At 39.5% G+C, this 15,277-nt stretch overlaps 1 non-coding gene across 1 annotated transcript; it reads right to left on the bottom strand.

The window, feature by feature from the left end:
• Positions 1-403: 403 nt before the first annotated feature.
• TRNAS-GCU (transfer RNA serine (anticodon GCU)) lies at positions 404-485 on the bottom strand. Its single transcript has one exon. It is a non-coding gene; the product is annotated as a tRNA-Ser (tRNA).
• Positions 486-15,277: the final 14,792 nt, after the last annotated feature.

Below are 15,277 nucleotides of genomic sequence, written 5' to 3'. Positions count from 1 at the left end.
AGTTGGTCAAAGAGCCTATTTAGTAAAAGGAAAATCTTGATTTTGAATGTCAGCAGTGCTTTCTATTCTTCATCTCATTTTGTGGGTTTTTACCCCAAAAAGAGGACTTTTACTCTTGCTTGTCATCAAATATTAATTTCCCATAGCCCTAATATAGTGCAATTGAGAAAAAAAATTCTCTGCTGTTGAAACACTTTAAAAGGAATTAGAGGATATAATTTTCTTTACAGAATATAGGATGGCATCAAGCTTTACAAATTAAAACCAGTGGATTTACAGATCTGACTCTGCAAAGTTTGATAGCAGCACAGGAGTATTGTAAACTTTCATGCTTGAAGTGTCCACCGCTTGGGTTAAAAATGAAAACCAAACCATTCAACACGAAAGAAGAAGCAGATTAATCCGACGAGGATGGGATTCGAACCCATGCATGCAGAGCACAATGGATTAGCAGTCCATCGCCTTAACCACTCGGCCACCTCATCTACATAGCACCTGTGCGTTTAGGTGGGAAGATGTTGAGAGGGTTTTTACCAGTCAGTGTTTTTTCACTGAAGATTGTATGTTGGCTTTTGTCAGATTTGACTTATCTCGTCAACTACAGTGCCTGTTGTTTGAAGTTAGCTTGGGGAAAACTCTATCAGAAATGAACCAGTGCTGAGGTTTTTAATATCAATTAGTCATAATTTTTCCTCCTTTTGGTTTTGCCATGGCATTTCTTCAATCTGTCTATTCTGTGTCATAACTTGGAAGCAAAACAAGTCCCAAATTTCAGCTGTGCTAAAAGATGGCTCATTCAATTGCAAAACTTCAAAGCCTTTGTCCTCGATACAGCTTCTGTAAATTTGTCAGTCTTTTAAATGAATGGTCTTCAAAATTTACTTGGCTTCTTAAGTGTTATGACTGAGATTGAAATCTTATTCCATGTTTCTGCTCTACGTGGAATGGAACTCAAGCTCAATAATGTTTTGCTGCGCTAACCAGTTGAATGTTGGATTGGTGCTTCAATCTTCCTTGGATTTCAAATGCATGCCGTTTTCTGGTGCTGTGGCTTAGTTGGTTAAAGTGCCTGTCTAGTAAACAAGAGATCCTGAGTTCAAATCTCAGCAGTGCCTTGTTTTCATCTCCTTACAAAGAAGCTTCCTATCTTAAAAATAGGTGTTTCACTTGCAACTGATAGTGCAATTGTGAGATTAAAAATCTCTTCTATCTAAGAGATATAAAGGAAGAAAGATGGCTTCAAGCATGACAATGTAAAACCAGTTGATTTAGTTTTGAAATGCCTCCTTTCTATCCATCTCTAATCCATTTATCCAATGTATCTCACCTTTATGTCCTTTGGCTTAGTTGGTCAAAGAGCCTGTTTAGTAAACAGAAAATCTTGAATTTGAATGCCAGCAGTGCTATTCTTTCTTTATGTCAGTTTGGGGCTTCTTAACTCTCTATGCAGGCTTTCTAATGTATCACACCTGTTTGTCCTTTGTCTTAGTTGGTCAAAGAGCCTGTTTAGTAAACAGAAAATCTTGAATTTGAATGCCAGCAGTCCTCTTCCTTCTTTATCTCAGTTTAGGGCTGTTTAACTCTCTAAGCAGGCTTTCTAATGTATCACACCTGTTTGTCCTTTGTCTTAGTTGGTCAAAGAGCCTATTTAGTAAATGGAAAATCTTGAATTTGAATGCCAGCAGTCCTTTTCCTTTTTTATCTCAGTTTAGGGCTGTTTAACTCTCTAAGCAGGCTTTTTAATGTTTCGCACCTGTTTGTCCTTTGGCTTAGTTGGTCAAAGAGCCTATTTAGTAAAAGGAAAATCTTGATTTTGAATGTCAGCAGTGCTTTCTATTCTTCATCTCATTTTGTGGGTTTTTACCCCAAAAAGAGGACTTTTACTCTTGTTTGTCATCAAATATTAATTTCCCACAGCCCTAATATAGTGCAATTGAGAAAAAAAATTCTCTGCTGTTGAAACACTTTAAAAGGAATTAGAGGATATAATTTTCTTTACAGAATATAGGATGGCATCAAGCTTTACAAATTAAAACCAGTGGATTTACAGATCTGACTCTGCAAAGTTTGATAGCAGCACAGGAGTATTGTAGACTTTCATGCTTGAAGTGTCCACCGCTTGGGTTAAAAATGAAAACCAAACCATTCAAAACGAAAGAAGAAGCAGATTAATCCGACGAGGATGGGATTCGAACCCATGCATGCAGAGCACAATGGATTAGCAGTCCATCACCTTAACCACTCGGCCACCTCTTCTACATAGCGCACGTGCTGTTAAGGGAAGAATATATGGCACATGAATATATACAAGAATCAAAACTGTATCACTATATGGACGCTTTGCTGGATATTGGGATCATGTTGCTTTAAGATACTTCTGATTTTCTTATATTTTCTTATATTTTCTTAGAGTTGTTTCTGTATGGTATCACTCACCTAAGCTTCATCAAATATTGAATAAACTGGGTGGACCAGGGTGAGCCAAGCTAGAAGACAATACTTGTGTATATAAGTATTGTTCAGCAATGTGGGAGCAGTAAACGGTAGCCTAGAAGTGTACATAATGATTGTGTAGCGACCTGAGAAAAGCAAATAGTAACTGGAAATATGTCCATGATGTAACTGATGATGTAGCTCAAATTCTGTTATAAAAGCTGTACACGTTTGATTAAAGACAGAGAAGAATCATACTGACACGATACCCTCTTGTCTTGTGTATTCTTTTCTCGAGTATACGTATACCTTGTGCCAAAGCTACAATTCGGCCACAGACAATTAAGACGGGTCGCACCTTAGTGTGACAGAATCATCAGTTGGCGCTCAAACAGTGGGGCTCAGGACGATACCAGATGATCACAGCCGCAACAAAATCTCCCCCCAGGACGGACGTCTTTCCAGCGGGACGAGACTGCAGCTCGAGACCTGGTGAGAAAATATATCATCTTACCTAACCTTCTGTATTCACGTCCGGCTGGGAGGAGATAGTTGGCTGTCTTCTCTGAACCCTTAAACTGACCACGTTTGAAAGTCCTGAGCCTACGGACCCGGTCAGGTATATAATTCCTTAATTGTCTGTGTGTATTATCCGGTCTAACCAATTCGGAGGGTGTATCTAGAATCCATCTAGTATCTGATAAAAACTATTTCATACTGCACTAGGGCTACTAGAAACAAAACAGAGCAGAGTACAAAGGGGATGTTTCCACTGGGTTATCACCCTGGTTCCGACCTTAGACGGTCGAAGAAGTTATGTATATATTATATATATATACACGTATAGGTGCTCACGTCCGGCCATACGCCCACAGTATAAACTGGGCCCGGTGACGTGAATGACACGGCATATACATATTTTTAAGGAAAGAGGTGATTACTAATTTTTCCCCCCTCTGCTGAAATATCAACCACCTATCTAGAGGTGATTACCACTATTTACTATACCTAAAGTGACAAAAAGCCCAGCCCTAGTTGCCTTGGTAACAAAAGAACAGTGAAAGGGATAAGGAATACATTCATAATAGTTTTTTTTATGTTTGAAGTATTGATGCATTGTTGTGACACTCCTGTCCGCAGCTCTCATATTGAATATACTGCCATACTGGTTAGACTGCTACGTCAGCTGCATTTCCTGAATGCAAAGTGTTTAACAATCACGCTACATTATCTGTATTCAGTCCGGAGGATATAAAATATAAAATGTAATAAGTTGTTTTATAGTATACACACAGTAACCCTTCAAGCATATTTATAATTACGGTAATCTAAAAGTTTAATTGTCTGCCTTATCTGCTTTGCCTCTCTGCTTTGCTGTTTTGGTTGTTTGCATACGTGATTGTTACCTCAGCCAGCCTGAAAAGGAAAAAAAAAAATATAGATAGGGAGACGTACTGAGCAAATTCACTGTCACTCTGGTTCCGGTCCTGCTCTCGGCTTGACCGATGATCGCAGAAGTCTGAACTGTGTCTCTCCCAGTGGGCAAGTGGGAGTAGGGGCTTGATTACTCTCAGTGATTTTCCAACCTCTAAGTGGTTGGTGACTTCTTGCGGGTTTCCCACCGGACATCATCTGGCTAAGATGATGGTGTTTTAGCTGCAGCATAGGTTCATAAGTTATATGGGTGGAAGGGTAATTTCAATTACCGTGTTGATGTGACTGAGTGATTGCTCTCTCCCTGAAAAGTATGGTTTGCCCAGGTGTAGATTTTTCACCTCTACAAATCAGGCTGGCATATGGATAGGTAAATTGCGAATTGTTTTGGTGTCAAGGATTCACAGTATTTGATGTCAGTACCAGTTTTAAATTCATTGTCTTTTGTCTTTTGTAGTGTGTATAATTTGCAGGAGGCGTACTAGCATGTGGTTAAAATTTTTGAATACATTCTATGTGTGTATACATATATATGTTGTGAAATTAGAGAATTGGATAAACTAGTTTTGTTCTGCATACTATAATTATAAGGTTAGTTGGTTCAGGTAGAAAGAGAATTACTTGAATGGTAATTGCTTGATTTGTACAGATATCTCTGTGAGATCCGAGGTCTATTGTTACTTTTTAGTTATTGTTTTACTAATGTCACTACATTTCTCTATGAGATGGTTTTCTTTGAAAGGTTTTAGAGCGAAAGTTTTGAGGAAACAGAAATTTTAACAATTTATAAGGTATTTTTATACTACGCAGTTTCTGGATACACAAGATTTGTGAAATACTCTGGTGTTAGTTGTTGGTTAATTCCCTATATTACTGTGTTCAAGATAGCTAGACATCACTATGTTCACTGAAGACCCCTTTACTCGGACATAAGGAGTACATACAGCTTTTACAGTCACATATCCAACTGTTCATAACCCCGTGAGAATTTGTTTTAAGACGCACACATACAAATGTTTTTCAGATATACTCAGAATTCAGATGATAGAATGGGTGGGAGCAGTCAGTCAATATCTATAAGACAGATATGACCCATAGTGGAGTGAGAAAGAAAATGTACGTTAAGAAACCCTCCGATCACGAGGGGAGGAGCATTAGATAAGAAGGAATAGAAGAATGTGTTAATGAGTGGAGAGCAGCGTCCCAGCCTCAGGTATTATGAGGTGTTACAGGACCCTGAAGCATTTTATAAGATGGCAGAGGAAGTTAGGAAAAAAGGCATGAGGAGAGGAATATAACAAGATTGCTGAATTTTGTGCAAAACAAATATTTACACAGGAAGATGTCAGTTGCAATATCTGCCTTACATTCATTTATACTTCTATATACATTCCAGATGACTGGACGTGTGCCAGCTGTCAAACGCAGAATGCAGAATATCGTGAGACTTGTTCTGACTGTCAGATGACCAACCCAAAGAGCCGTACCTTCTTTCCAACTATTTATATAGATGGCACGTCTTATGCTACATCCTGTCCAGTATCCATTATAGGTTTATTAATTAATGTAATTTATGAAAAGAATAATGAAGAAAAAGATGAATATGACATGGAGGTATATAATTAAACAGAACAGGAGGAGACAGGAAATAAATAGCTCAGACTGATAATCTACAGTATTTATCGTTATATGGTGAGGGGACATAATTATCATCATCATCATCATCATCTTTTAAGCCTCAAAGCTCATTCTTTTGTACACAATCTACTCCACACAAGGACTCCTGGAAATACCAGGAGACAGATACCCTAGTAAGCAGCTTGCCAGACCCCCGATTCTCCAGGATGTCATGCAGGGAAAAGGAGAACCTGTGGATAGTTTCTTCCACCGATGTAACAAAAAGTTTCTGGATCTCAGATTTGAAATGCAAATTAGTTCCCAGTTGGAAGAAGCTTGACACCCACCAACATCGAGCTCCAGATTTTAATAGGGTAATGGCATACTGAGTCCACAACCCATGAAAGTACGTATTCTCTTACAGCTCGCCCCCCCCCACACAAAAATACAATGGAGAAACAATATCTCTCACCCAGACAGAGGTTGAGGATACTCCTCTCAAATTCCTGGTGGGTCCCGATGCAATCAGAAGAGTAATCAGGGACATTGATCTACTTGCTGAAGAAGTATGTAGTCTTTTCTTTTTTTTTTTTTACAGGACACATCTGTAGATCATGTGGGCGTTGAACTAATGGCACTGATTCCAGATTCAATATTGGCAGGCTGAAAATCCAGTTTGTAAAGGTGGGGCAGAAGCCAGTAGCCCAGCTGCCAAGGAAATTGCAATATTCACCCTCCATTTCATAATTTGCAATTATTTCTATGAAGTTATGGATAATACATGACTTATGTGCTGTCAATGAAGTTATAGTACTGAACACATCTATGGTACCAAACCCACACACTATGTTTTGTTTTTATCAATTCTATTTATTTTTCTATGGTTCACGGTGATTGACCTGGCCAATGCTTTCTTCAGTTTATTTCTACATGCTGCAAGCCAGTACCTGCTTGTTTTCACACGAGGGCCAGCAATATATTTGGACTATGATGCCTCAAGGGGCACAGTATAGCCTCTCTATGTTCACCCGAGCCATGACCATGGTCCTGGAGCCCTGGAAGAGGATACATCCCACAGCCACTTTTTTTTTTTTTTTTTTTTTTTACAATACATATGGATGACCTCCGACCCTGACTGAAGACAGCCAAGACAATACTGCTCTTCTACACATGCAACCTTTTTATAACTATTTTAAGGTTAACCAAAGAAGGTATCGGTGTGTTTTATATGATAAATTTCAATCACATTTTCACAGCACTAGGACTGCCAGGCTATACCGAACTGTTTTGTCTGTTTGTCATGAAGAAGCCTGACCATGTAAATGGAGTCCTAACACAGCTTCACGGAGGAAGACAATGCCCTCCTGGCTTCTACTCTCCAAAACCTGACCAAGTGACTCGTGAAGTCCAAACCTGCATGAGAATCGTGTTTGCAACCCACCTGTGCTGGATAAAGCTTCTGATATTTCTGTCTGCAATGCCCTACTCTGCTCCCGGACAACGTCACCATCTCCAGATGTGCTGTCCATAATCCAGCTACTCTTCTACCTCTGCCAAAGGGTGGAGGAAGATGGAGGATGAAAACCACATCTCTGACACATTAGTGGAAGAGGTAGTCGACTCTGAAATGGCTGAACGCGATTGTCTTGCTGTCATGAGGCAAGAGAACACCTGGAAGATCCTGACCTGATGCTCTTTGTGGATAGACCAAGGTATGCAGACCAAGAAGGCCGTTCGCACACTGGTATAGCAGTAGCCACAGAAGTAACTTGCTGCCAGCAAAACCACTGCCTACATCCAAAGGCAGGACTGCGGGCCTTGACAGAAGCATACAAGAGGTCCACTCAACATGAAGCTGTCAAGATCAATCTGGAGGGAAAGAGGCTTCATCACGGCTAACGGAACGCCAGTCTGACACCACAAAGCCATACAAGAATTAATGGAGTCCTTGTTGATGCCAGGAAGAGTTGCGGTGGTAAAAGTAAAAGCACACACACTGGAGACACTTCAAGGGAAGCAGTGGGCAACAGACTAGCTGAAGTAACAGCAAAAGAAGCAGCAGTAAAACCGGTTGACACGGAAACAGAGGAAAAGGAATAACACTCCAGAAACAAGTATCCAAGGAAGAAAAGAAGAAATGGACCTAAGATGAAGTTATACAGGATGAAATACGCCTAAGGATGAACAAGGAAAATTTAAGGCCTCGAACAAAACTCTACATACTTGATGCTATACAGGAAACAGGGGTCATAGCATAAGAGTTTAGTCTTTCCCTTGGGTCACATACACGCACAAGTATAATTGCCTATATGTAGACTAAGTTTAAAAACATGTGACTAAAATGCATTTTCGAGTCTTTTCATCCATCCCAGATCCTGAGGACATAGGAGCCCACCAGATCCTGCCCGGTGACTGAGTCCTCATCACCAAGAGGTTCAACAGACGTACCCTTGAACCTAGAGATGACAGCCTGTTCCAAGTCCTGTCAACTATCGCAGCAGTCCATGGGTCCTCGCTTCCCACTGCAAGGAGATGCCGGATCCAGAGTCCAGTAGCGGCTGCCACTCTTCATCCATCTGGCACTTATCCTTTTTCCTAGCTCAAGGGGTAGTCAGTCACCAAGGGGTAGTCACTCATGAGAAGGGCATACTGACTTTCTGGTATAATGTCTCCACCCCAAGAGTAACATATCAATTTGACTACTGTCTCACAATAAGAATGTCCAGGCCCCATGGCACAGTTTCATATCAGGTTTAATACACAATTCATCTGTGTCACTACTGCTGAAATAGGGGAAGGTTCAAACTGGGAGGATTAGTCTCTTGTTGGGTGGCACACTGGTGAAAGTGACTGGAGACATCAACCAGCCCAGGCCCTACAGCGAAGGGACAAATGGGGAATAAGCCTATTAAGTCGCATGACCCTGTCCAAAGCCCATTTTAAGGGTCAGAGTGGCCTTCCAGATTCAATACTCCCTGTCACTGCCACTCACTGCCCCAAGGAGGGATGCATAGTTCTGTACCTTACTATTGACAACCCTTCAGAGTATGAGCAAGGGTTATATGTACTAGGCTCAAGTACTAAACTTGGGAGGGAAAATGGTGACACAAAAGGTAAATTTTGGCTAAGAAGCATAGATACCAGTGGGGGCACACAGGGAGCACCTGACAAATTCAAAGTCGAGAACGAGACAATAGTTGTGTTTAAACCCACCATCCCCGCAAATAAGAATGCAAAGCGGATAAACTATTTATACAATAATCAACAACGGTTTATAAAATACACTGGGGATGCCATAAAGGCAATTATTGACCCATTAAGTTTGCAAAAGTTATTTTATGTCCTTTGATCATATTTTCTTTAATTCTATGCTGCATAGTGCCATGCCTTAAGAAAATGATGATGAAAACTATGGAAACCACAGTGATGACCATGCATGCCGATTTTGAAGATCCCCTGTATGAAAGATGTCCCAATGAAAACATGCAAGCACCACCTCCGGAATATGCCTGCTTGAAGCAAGCCAATGAGGGAAAGTCCAGGATCTGACTTCCTCCTGTGCAAAGTCCGTTAGGAGGGGGTCCATCTACTAGAGATGGGTCGTCTCGTATATACGGTGAAGATTAGTTAGTTAGGTTCCAGCATTGTTGAGATAGGTAGGCCGGGAGGACAGATCGATAGGTTCGACGAGATTAGGATTTTGATTTTGCATATCTCCAAAGGAGGGACTGTTAAGGGAAGAATATATGGCACATGAATATATACAAGAATCAAAACTGTATCACTATATGGACGCTTTGCTGGATATTGGGATCATGTTGCTTTAAGATACTTCTGATTTTCTTATATTTTCTTATATTTTCTTAGAGTTGTTTCTGTATGGTATCACTCACCTAAGCTTCATCAAATATTGAATAAACTGGGTGGACCAGGGTGAGCCAAGCTAGAAGACAATACTTGTGTATATAAGTATTGTTCAGCAATGTGGGAGCAGTAAACGGTAGCCTAGAAGTGTACATAATGATTGTGTAGCGACCTGAGAAAAGCAAATAGTAACTGGAAATATGTCCATGATGTAACTGATGATGTAGCTCAAATTCTGTTATAAAAGCTGTACACGTTTGATTAAAGACAGAGAAGAATCATACTGACACGATACCCTCTTGTCTTGTGTATTCTTTTCTCGAGTATACGTATACCTTGTGCCAAAGCTACAATTCGGCCACAGACAATTAAGACGGGTCGCACCTTAGTGTGACAGAATTATCAGTGCGTTTAGGTGGGAAGATGTGATGAGGGCTTTTACCAGTCAGTGTTTTTTCACTGAAGATTGTATGTTGGCTTTTGTCATAGTTGCCTTATCTCGTCACCTACAGTGCCTGTTGTTTGAAGTTAGCTTGGGGAAAACTCTATCAGAAATGAACCAGTGCTGAGGTTTTTAATATCAATTAGTCATAATTTTTCCTCCTTTTGGTTTTGCCATGGCATTCCTTCAATCTGTCTATTCTGTGTCATAACTTGGAAGCAAAACAAGTCACAAATTTCAGCTGTGCTTAAAGATGGCTCATTCAATTGCAAAACTTCAAAGCCTTTTGTCCTCGATACAGCTTCTGTAAATTTGTCAGTCTTTTAAATGAATGCTCTTCAAAATTTACTTGGCTTCTTAAGTGTTATGACTGAGATTGAAATCTTATTCCATGTTTCTGCTCTACGTGGAATGGAACTCAAGCTCAATATTGTTTTGCTGCGCTAACCAGTTGAATGTTCGATTGGTGCTTCAATCTTCCTTGGATTTCAAATCCATGCCATCTTCTGGTGCTGTGGCTTAGTTTGTTAAAGCGCCTGTCTAGTAAACAGGAGATCCTGAGTTTGAATCTCAGCAGTGCCTTGTTTTCAACTCCTCACAAAGAAGCTTCCTATCTTAAAATTAGGTGTTTCACTTGCGACTGATAGTGCAATTGTGAGATTAAAAATCTCTTCTATCTAAGAGATTTAATGGAAGAAAGATGGCTTCAAGCATGACAATGTAAAACCAGTTGCTTTAGTTTTGAAATGCCTCCTTTCTATGCATCTCTAATCCGTCTGTCCAATGTATCTCACCTTTATGTCCTTTGGCTTAGTTGGTCAAAGAGCCTGTTTAGTAAACAGAAAATCTTGAATTTGAATGCCAGCAGTGCTATTCTTTCTTTATGTCAGTTTGGGGCTTCTTAACTCTCTAAGCAGGCTTTCTAATGTATCACACCTGTTTGTCCTTTGTCTTAGTTGGTCAAAGAGTCTGTTTAGTAAACAGAAAATCTTGAATTTGAATGCCAGCAGTCTTCTTCCTTCTTTATCTCAGTTTAGGGCTGTTTAACTCTCTAAGCAGGCTTTCTAATGTATCACACCTGTTTGTCCTTTGTCTTAGTTGGTCAAAGAGCCTATTTAGTAAATGTAAAATCTTGATTTTGAATGCCAGCAGTCCTTTTCCTTCTTTATCTCAGTTTAGGGCTGTTTAACTCTCTAAGCAGGCTTTTTAATGTTTCGCACCTGTTTGTCCTTTGTCTTAGTTGGTCAAAGAGCCTGTTTAGTAAACAGAAAATCTTGAATTTGAATGCCAGCAGTCTTCTTCCTTCTTTATCTCAGTTTAGGGCTGTTTAACTCTCTAAGCAGGCTTTCTAATGTATCACACCTGTTTGTCTTTTGTCTTAGTTGGTCAAAGAGCCTATTTAGTAAATGGAAAATCTTGATTTTGAATGCCAGCAGTCCTTTTCCTTCTTTATCTCAGTTTAGGGCTGTTTAACTCTCTAAGCAGGCTTTTTAATGTTTCGCACCTGTTTGTCCTTTGTCTTAGTTGGTCAAAGAGCCTATTTAGTAAATGGAAAATCTTGATTTTGAATGTCAGCAGTGCTTTCTATTCTTCATCTCATTTTGTGGGTTTTTACCCCAAAAAGAGGACTTTTACTCTTGTTTGTCATCAAATATTAATTTCCCACAGCCCTAATATAGTGCAATTGAGAAAAAAAAATCTCTGCTGTTGAAACACTTTAAAAGGAATTAGAGGACATAATTTTCTTTACAGAATATAGGATAGCATCAAGCTTTACAAATTAAAACCAGTGGATTTACACATCTGACTCTGCAAAGTTTGATAGCAGCACAGGAGTATTGTAAACTTTCATGCTTGAAGTGTCCACCGCTTGGGTTAAAAATGGAAACCAAACCATTCAATGCAGATTAATCCGACGAGGATGGGATTCGAACCCATGCATGCAGAGCACAATGGATTAGCACTCCAACTTCTTAACCACGCGGCCATCTCTTCTACATAGCACCCGTGCGTTAAGGTGGGAAGACGTGATGAGGGTTTTTACCAGTCAGTGTTTTTTCACTGAAGATTGTATGTTGGCTTTTGTCAGAGTTGCCTTATCTCGTCACCTACAGTGCCTGTTGTTTGAAGTTAGCTTGGGGAAAACTCTATCAGAAATGAACCAGTGCTGAGGTTTTTAATATCAATTAGTCATAATTTTTCCTCCTTTTGGTTTTGCCATGGCATTCCTTCAATCTGTCTATTCTGTGTCATAACTTGGAAGCAAAACAAGTCCCAAATTTCAGCTGTGCTAAAAGATGGCTCATTCAATTGCAAAACTTCAAAGCCTTTTGTCCTCGATACAGCTTCTGTAAATTTGTCAGTCTTTTAAATGAATGCTCTTCAAAATTTACTTGGCTTCTTAAGTGTTATGACTGAGATTGAAATCTTATTCCATGTTTCTGCTGTATGTGGAATGGAACTCAAGCTCAATATTGTTTTGCTGCGCTAACCAGTTGAATGTTCGATTGGTGCTTCAATCTTCCTTGGATTTCAAATCCATGCCTTCTTCTGGTGCTGTGACTTAGTTGGTTAAAGCGCCTGTCTAGTAAACAGGCAGATCCTGAGTTTGAATCTCAGCAGTGCCTTGTTTTCATCTCCTCACAAAGAAGCTTCCTATCTTAAAAATAGGTGTTTCACTTGCGACTGATAGTGCAATTGTGAGAATAAAAATCTCTTCTATCTAAGAGATTTAAAGGAAGAAAGATGGCTTCAAGCATGACAATGTAAAACCAGTTGATTTAGTTTTGAAATGCCTCCTTTCTATGCATCTCTAATCCGTCTGTCCAATGTATCTCACCTTTATGTCCTTTGTCTTAGTTGGTCAAAGAGCCTGTTTAGTAAACAGAAAATCTTGAATTTGAATGCCAGCAGTCTTTTTCCTTCTTTATCTCAGTTTAGGGCTGTTTAACTCTCTAAGCAGGCTTTCTAATGTATCACGCCTGTTTGTCCTTTGTCTTAGTTGGTCAAAGAGCCTATTTAGTAAATGGAAAATCTTGATTTTGAATGCCAGCAGTCCTTTTCCTTCTTTATCTCAGTTTAGAGCTGTTTAACTCTCTAAACAGGCTTTTTAATGTTTCGCACCTGTTTGTCCTTTGGCTTAGTTGGTCAAAGAGCCTATTTAGTAAATGGAAAATCTTGAGTTTGAATGCCAGCAGTCCTTTTCCTTCTTTATCTCAGTTTAGGGCTGTTTAACTCTCTAAGCAGGCTTTTTAATGTTTCGCACCTGTTTGTCCTTTGGCTTAGTTGGTCAAAGAGCCTATTTAGTAAATGGAAAATCTTGATTTTGAATGTCAGCAGTGCTTTCTATTCTTCATCTCATTTTGTGGGTTTTTACCCCAAAAGGAGGACTTTTACTCTTGTTTGTCATCAAATATTAATTTCCCACAGCCCTAATATAGTGCAATTGAGAAAAAAAAATCTTTGCTGTTGAAACACTTTAAAAGGAATTAGAGGACATAATTTTCTTTACAGAATATAGGATGGCATCAAGCTTTACAAATTAAAACCAGTGGATTTACACATCTGACTCTGCAAAGTTTGATAGCAGCACAGGAGTATTGTAAACTTTCATGCTTGAAGTGTCCACCGCTTGGGTTAAAAATGAAAACCAAACCATTCAATGCGAAAGAAGAGACAGATTAAACCGACGAGGATGGGATTCAAACCCATGCATGCAGAGCACAATAGATTAGCAGTCCATCGCCTTAACCACTCTGCCACCTCGTCTACATAGCTCCCATGCGTTTAGGTGGGAAGATGTTGAGAGGGTTTTTACCAGTCAGTGTTTTTTCACTGAAGATTGTATGTTGGCTTTTGTCAGAGTTGTCTTATCTCGTCACCTACAGTGCCTGTTGTTTGAAGTTAGCTTGGGGAAAACTCTATCAGAAATGAACCAGTGCTGAGGTTTTTAATATCAATTAGTCATAATTTTTCCTCCTTTTGGTTTTGCCATGGCATTCCTTCAATCTGTCTATTCTGTGTCATAACTTGGAAGCAAAACAAGTCCCAAATTTCAGCTGTGCTAAAAGATGGATCATTCAATTGCAAAACTTCAAAGCCTTTGTCCTCAATACAGCTTCTGTAAATTTGTCAGTCTTTTAAATGAATGCTCTTCAAAATTTACTTGGCTTCTTAAGTGTTATGACTGAGAATGAAATCTTCTTCCATGTTTCTGCTGTACGTGGAATGGAACTCAAGCTCAATGTTGTTTTGCTGCGCTAACCAGTTGAATGTTCGATTGGTGCTTCAATCTTACTTGGATTTCAAATCCATGCCATCTTCTGGTGCTGTGATAGTGCATTTGTGAGATTAAAAATCTTTTCTATCTAAGAGATATAGAGGAAGAAAGATGGCTTCAAGCATGACAATGTAAAATCAGTTGATTTAGTTTTGAAATGCCTCCTTTCTATGCATCTCTAATCCGTTTATCCAATGTATCTCACCTTTATGTCCTTTGGCTTAGTTGGTCAAAGAGCCTGTTTAGTAAACAGAAAATCTTGAATTTGAATGCCAGCAGTGCTATTCTTTCTTTATGTCAGTTTGGGGCTTCTTAACTCTCTAAGCAGGCTTTCTAATGTATCACACCTGTTTGTCCTTTGTCTTAGTTGGTCAAAGAGCCTGTTTAGTAAACAGAAAATCTTGAATTTGAATGCCAGCAGTCCTCTTCCTTCTTTATCTCAGTTTAGGGCTGTTTAACTCTCTAAGCAGGCTTTCTAATGTATCACACCTGTTTGTCCTTTGTCTTAGTTGGTCAAAGAGCCTATTTAGTAAATGGAAAATCTTGAATTTGAATGCCAGCAGTCCTTTTCCTTCTTTATCTCAGTTTAAGACTGTTTAACTCTCTAAGCAGGCTTTTTAATGTTTCACACCTGTTTGTCCTTTGGCTTAGTTGGTCAAAGAGCCTATTTAGTAAATGGAAAATCCTGATTTTGAATGTCAGCATTGCTTTCTATTCTTCATCTCATTTTGTGGGTTTTTACCCCAAAAAGAGAACTTTTACTCTTGTTTGTCATCAAATATTAATTTCCCACAGCCCAAATATAGTGCAATTGAGAAAAAAAATTCTCTGCTGTTGAAACACTTTAAAAGGAATTAGAGGATATAATTTTCTTTACAGAATATAGGATGGCATCAAGCTTTACAAATTAAAACCAGTGGATTTACAGATCTGACTCTGCAAAGTTTGATAGCAGCACAGGAGTATTGTAAACTTTCATGCTTGAACTGTCCACCGCTTGGGTTAAAAATGAAAACCAAACCATTCAACACGAAAGAAGAAGCAGCTTTATCCAACGCGGATGGGATTCGAACCCATGCATGCAGAGCACAATGGATTAGCAGTCCATCGCCTTAACCACTCGGCCACCTCGTCTACATAGCCCCTGTGCGTTTAGGTCAGAAGATGTTGAGAGGGTTTTTACCAGTCAGCGTTTTTTCACTGAAGAT

The sequence above is a fragment of the Dendrobates tinctorius genome, unplaced genomic scaffold, assembly GCF_039654945.1.
Source record: "Dendrobates tinctorius isolate UK_male_01 unplaced genomic scaffold, ASM3965494v1 ptg000254l, whole genome shotgun sequence".
Lineage (NCBI taxonomy): Eukaryota > Metazoa > Chordata > Amphibia > Anura > Dendrobatidae > Dendrobates > Dendrobates tinctorius.
The sequence above is the reverse complement of the archived record's forward strand: the minus strand, read 5'-3'. Positions and strand labels throughout refer to the sequence as shown.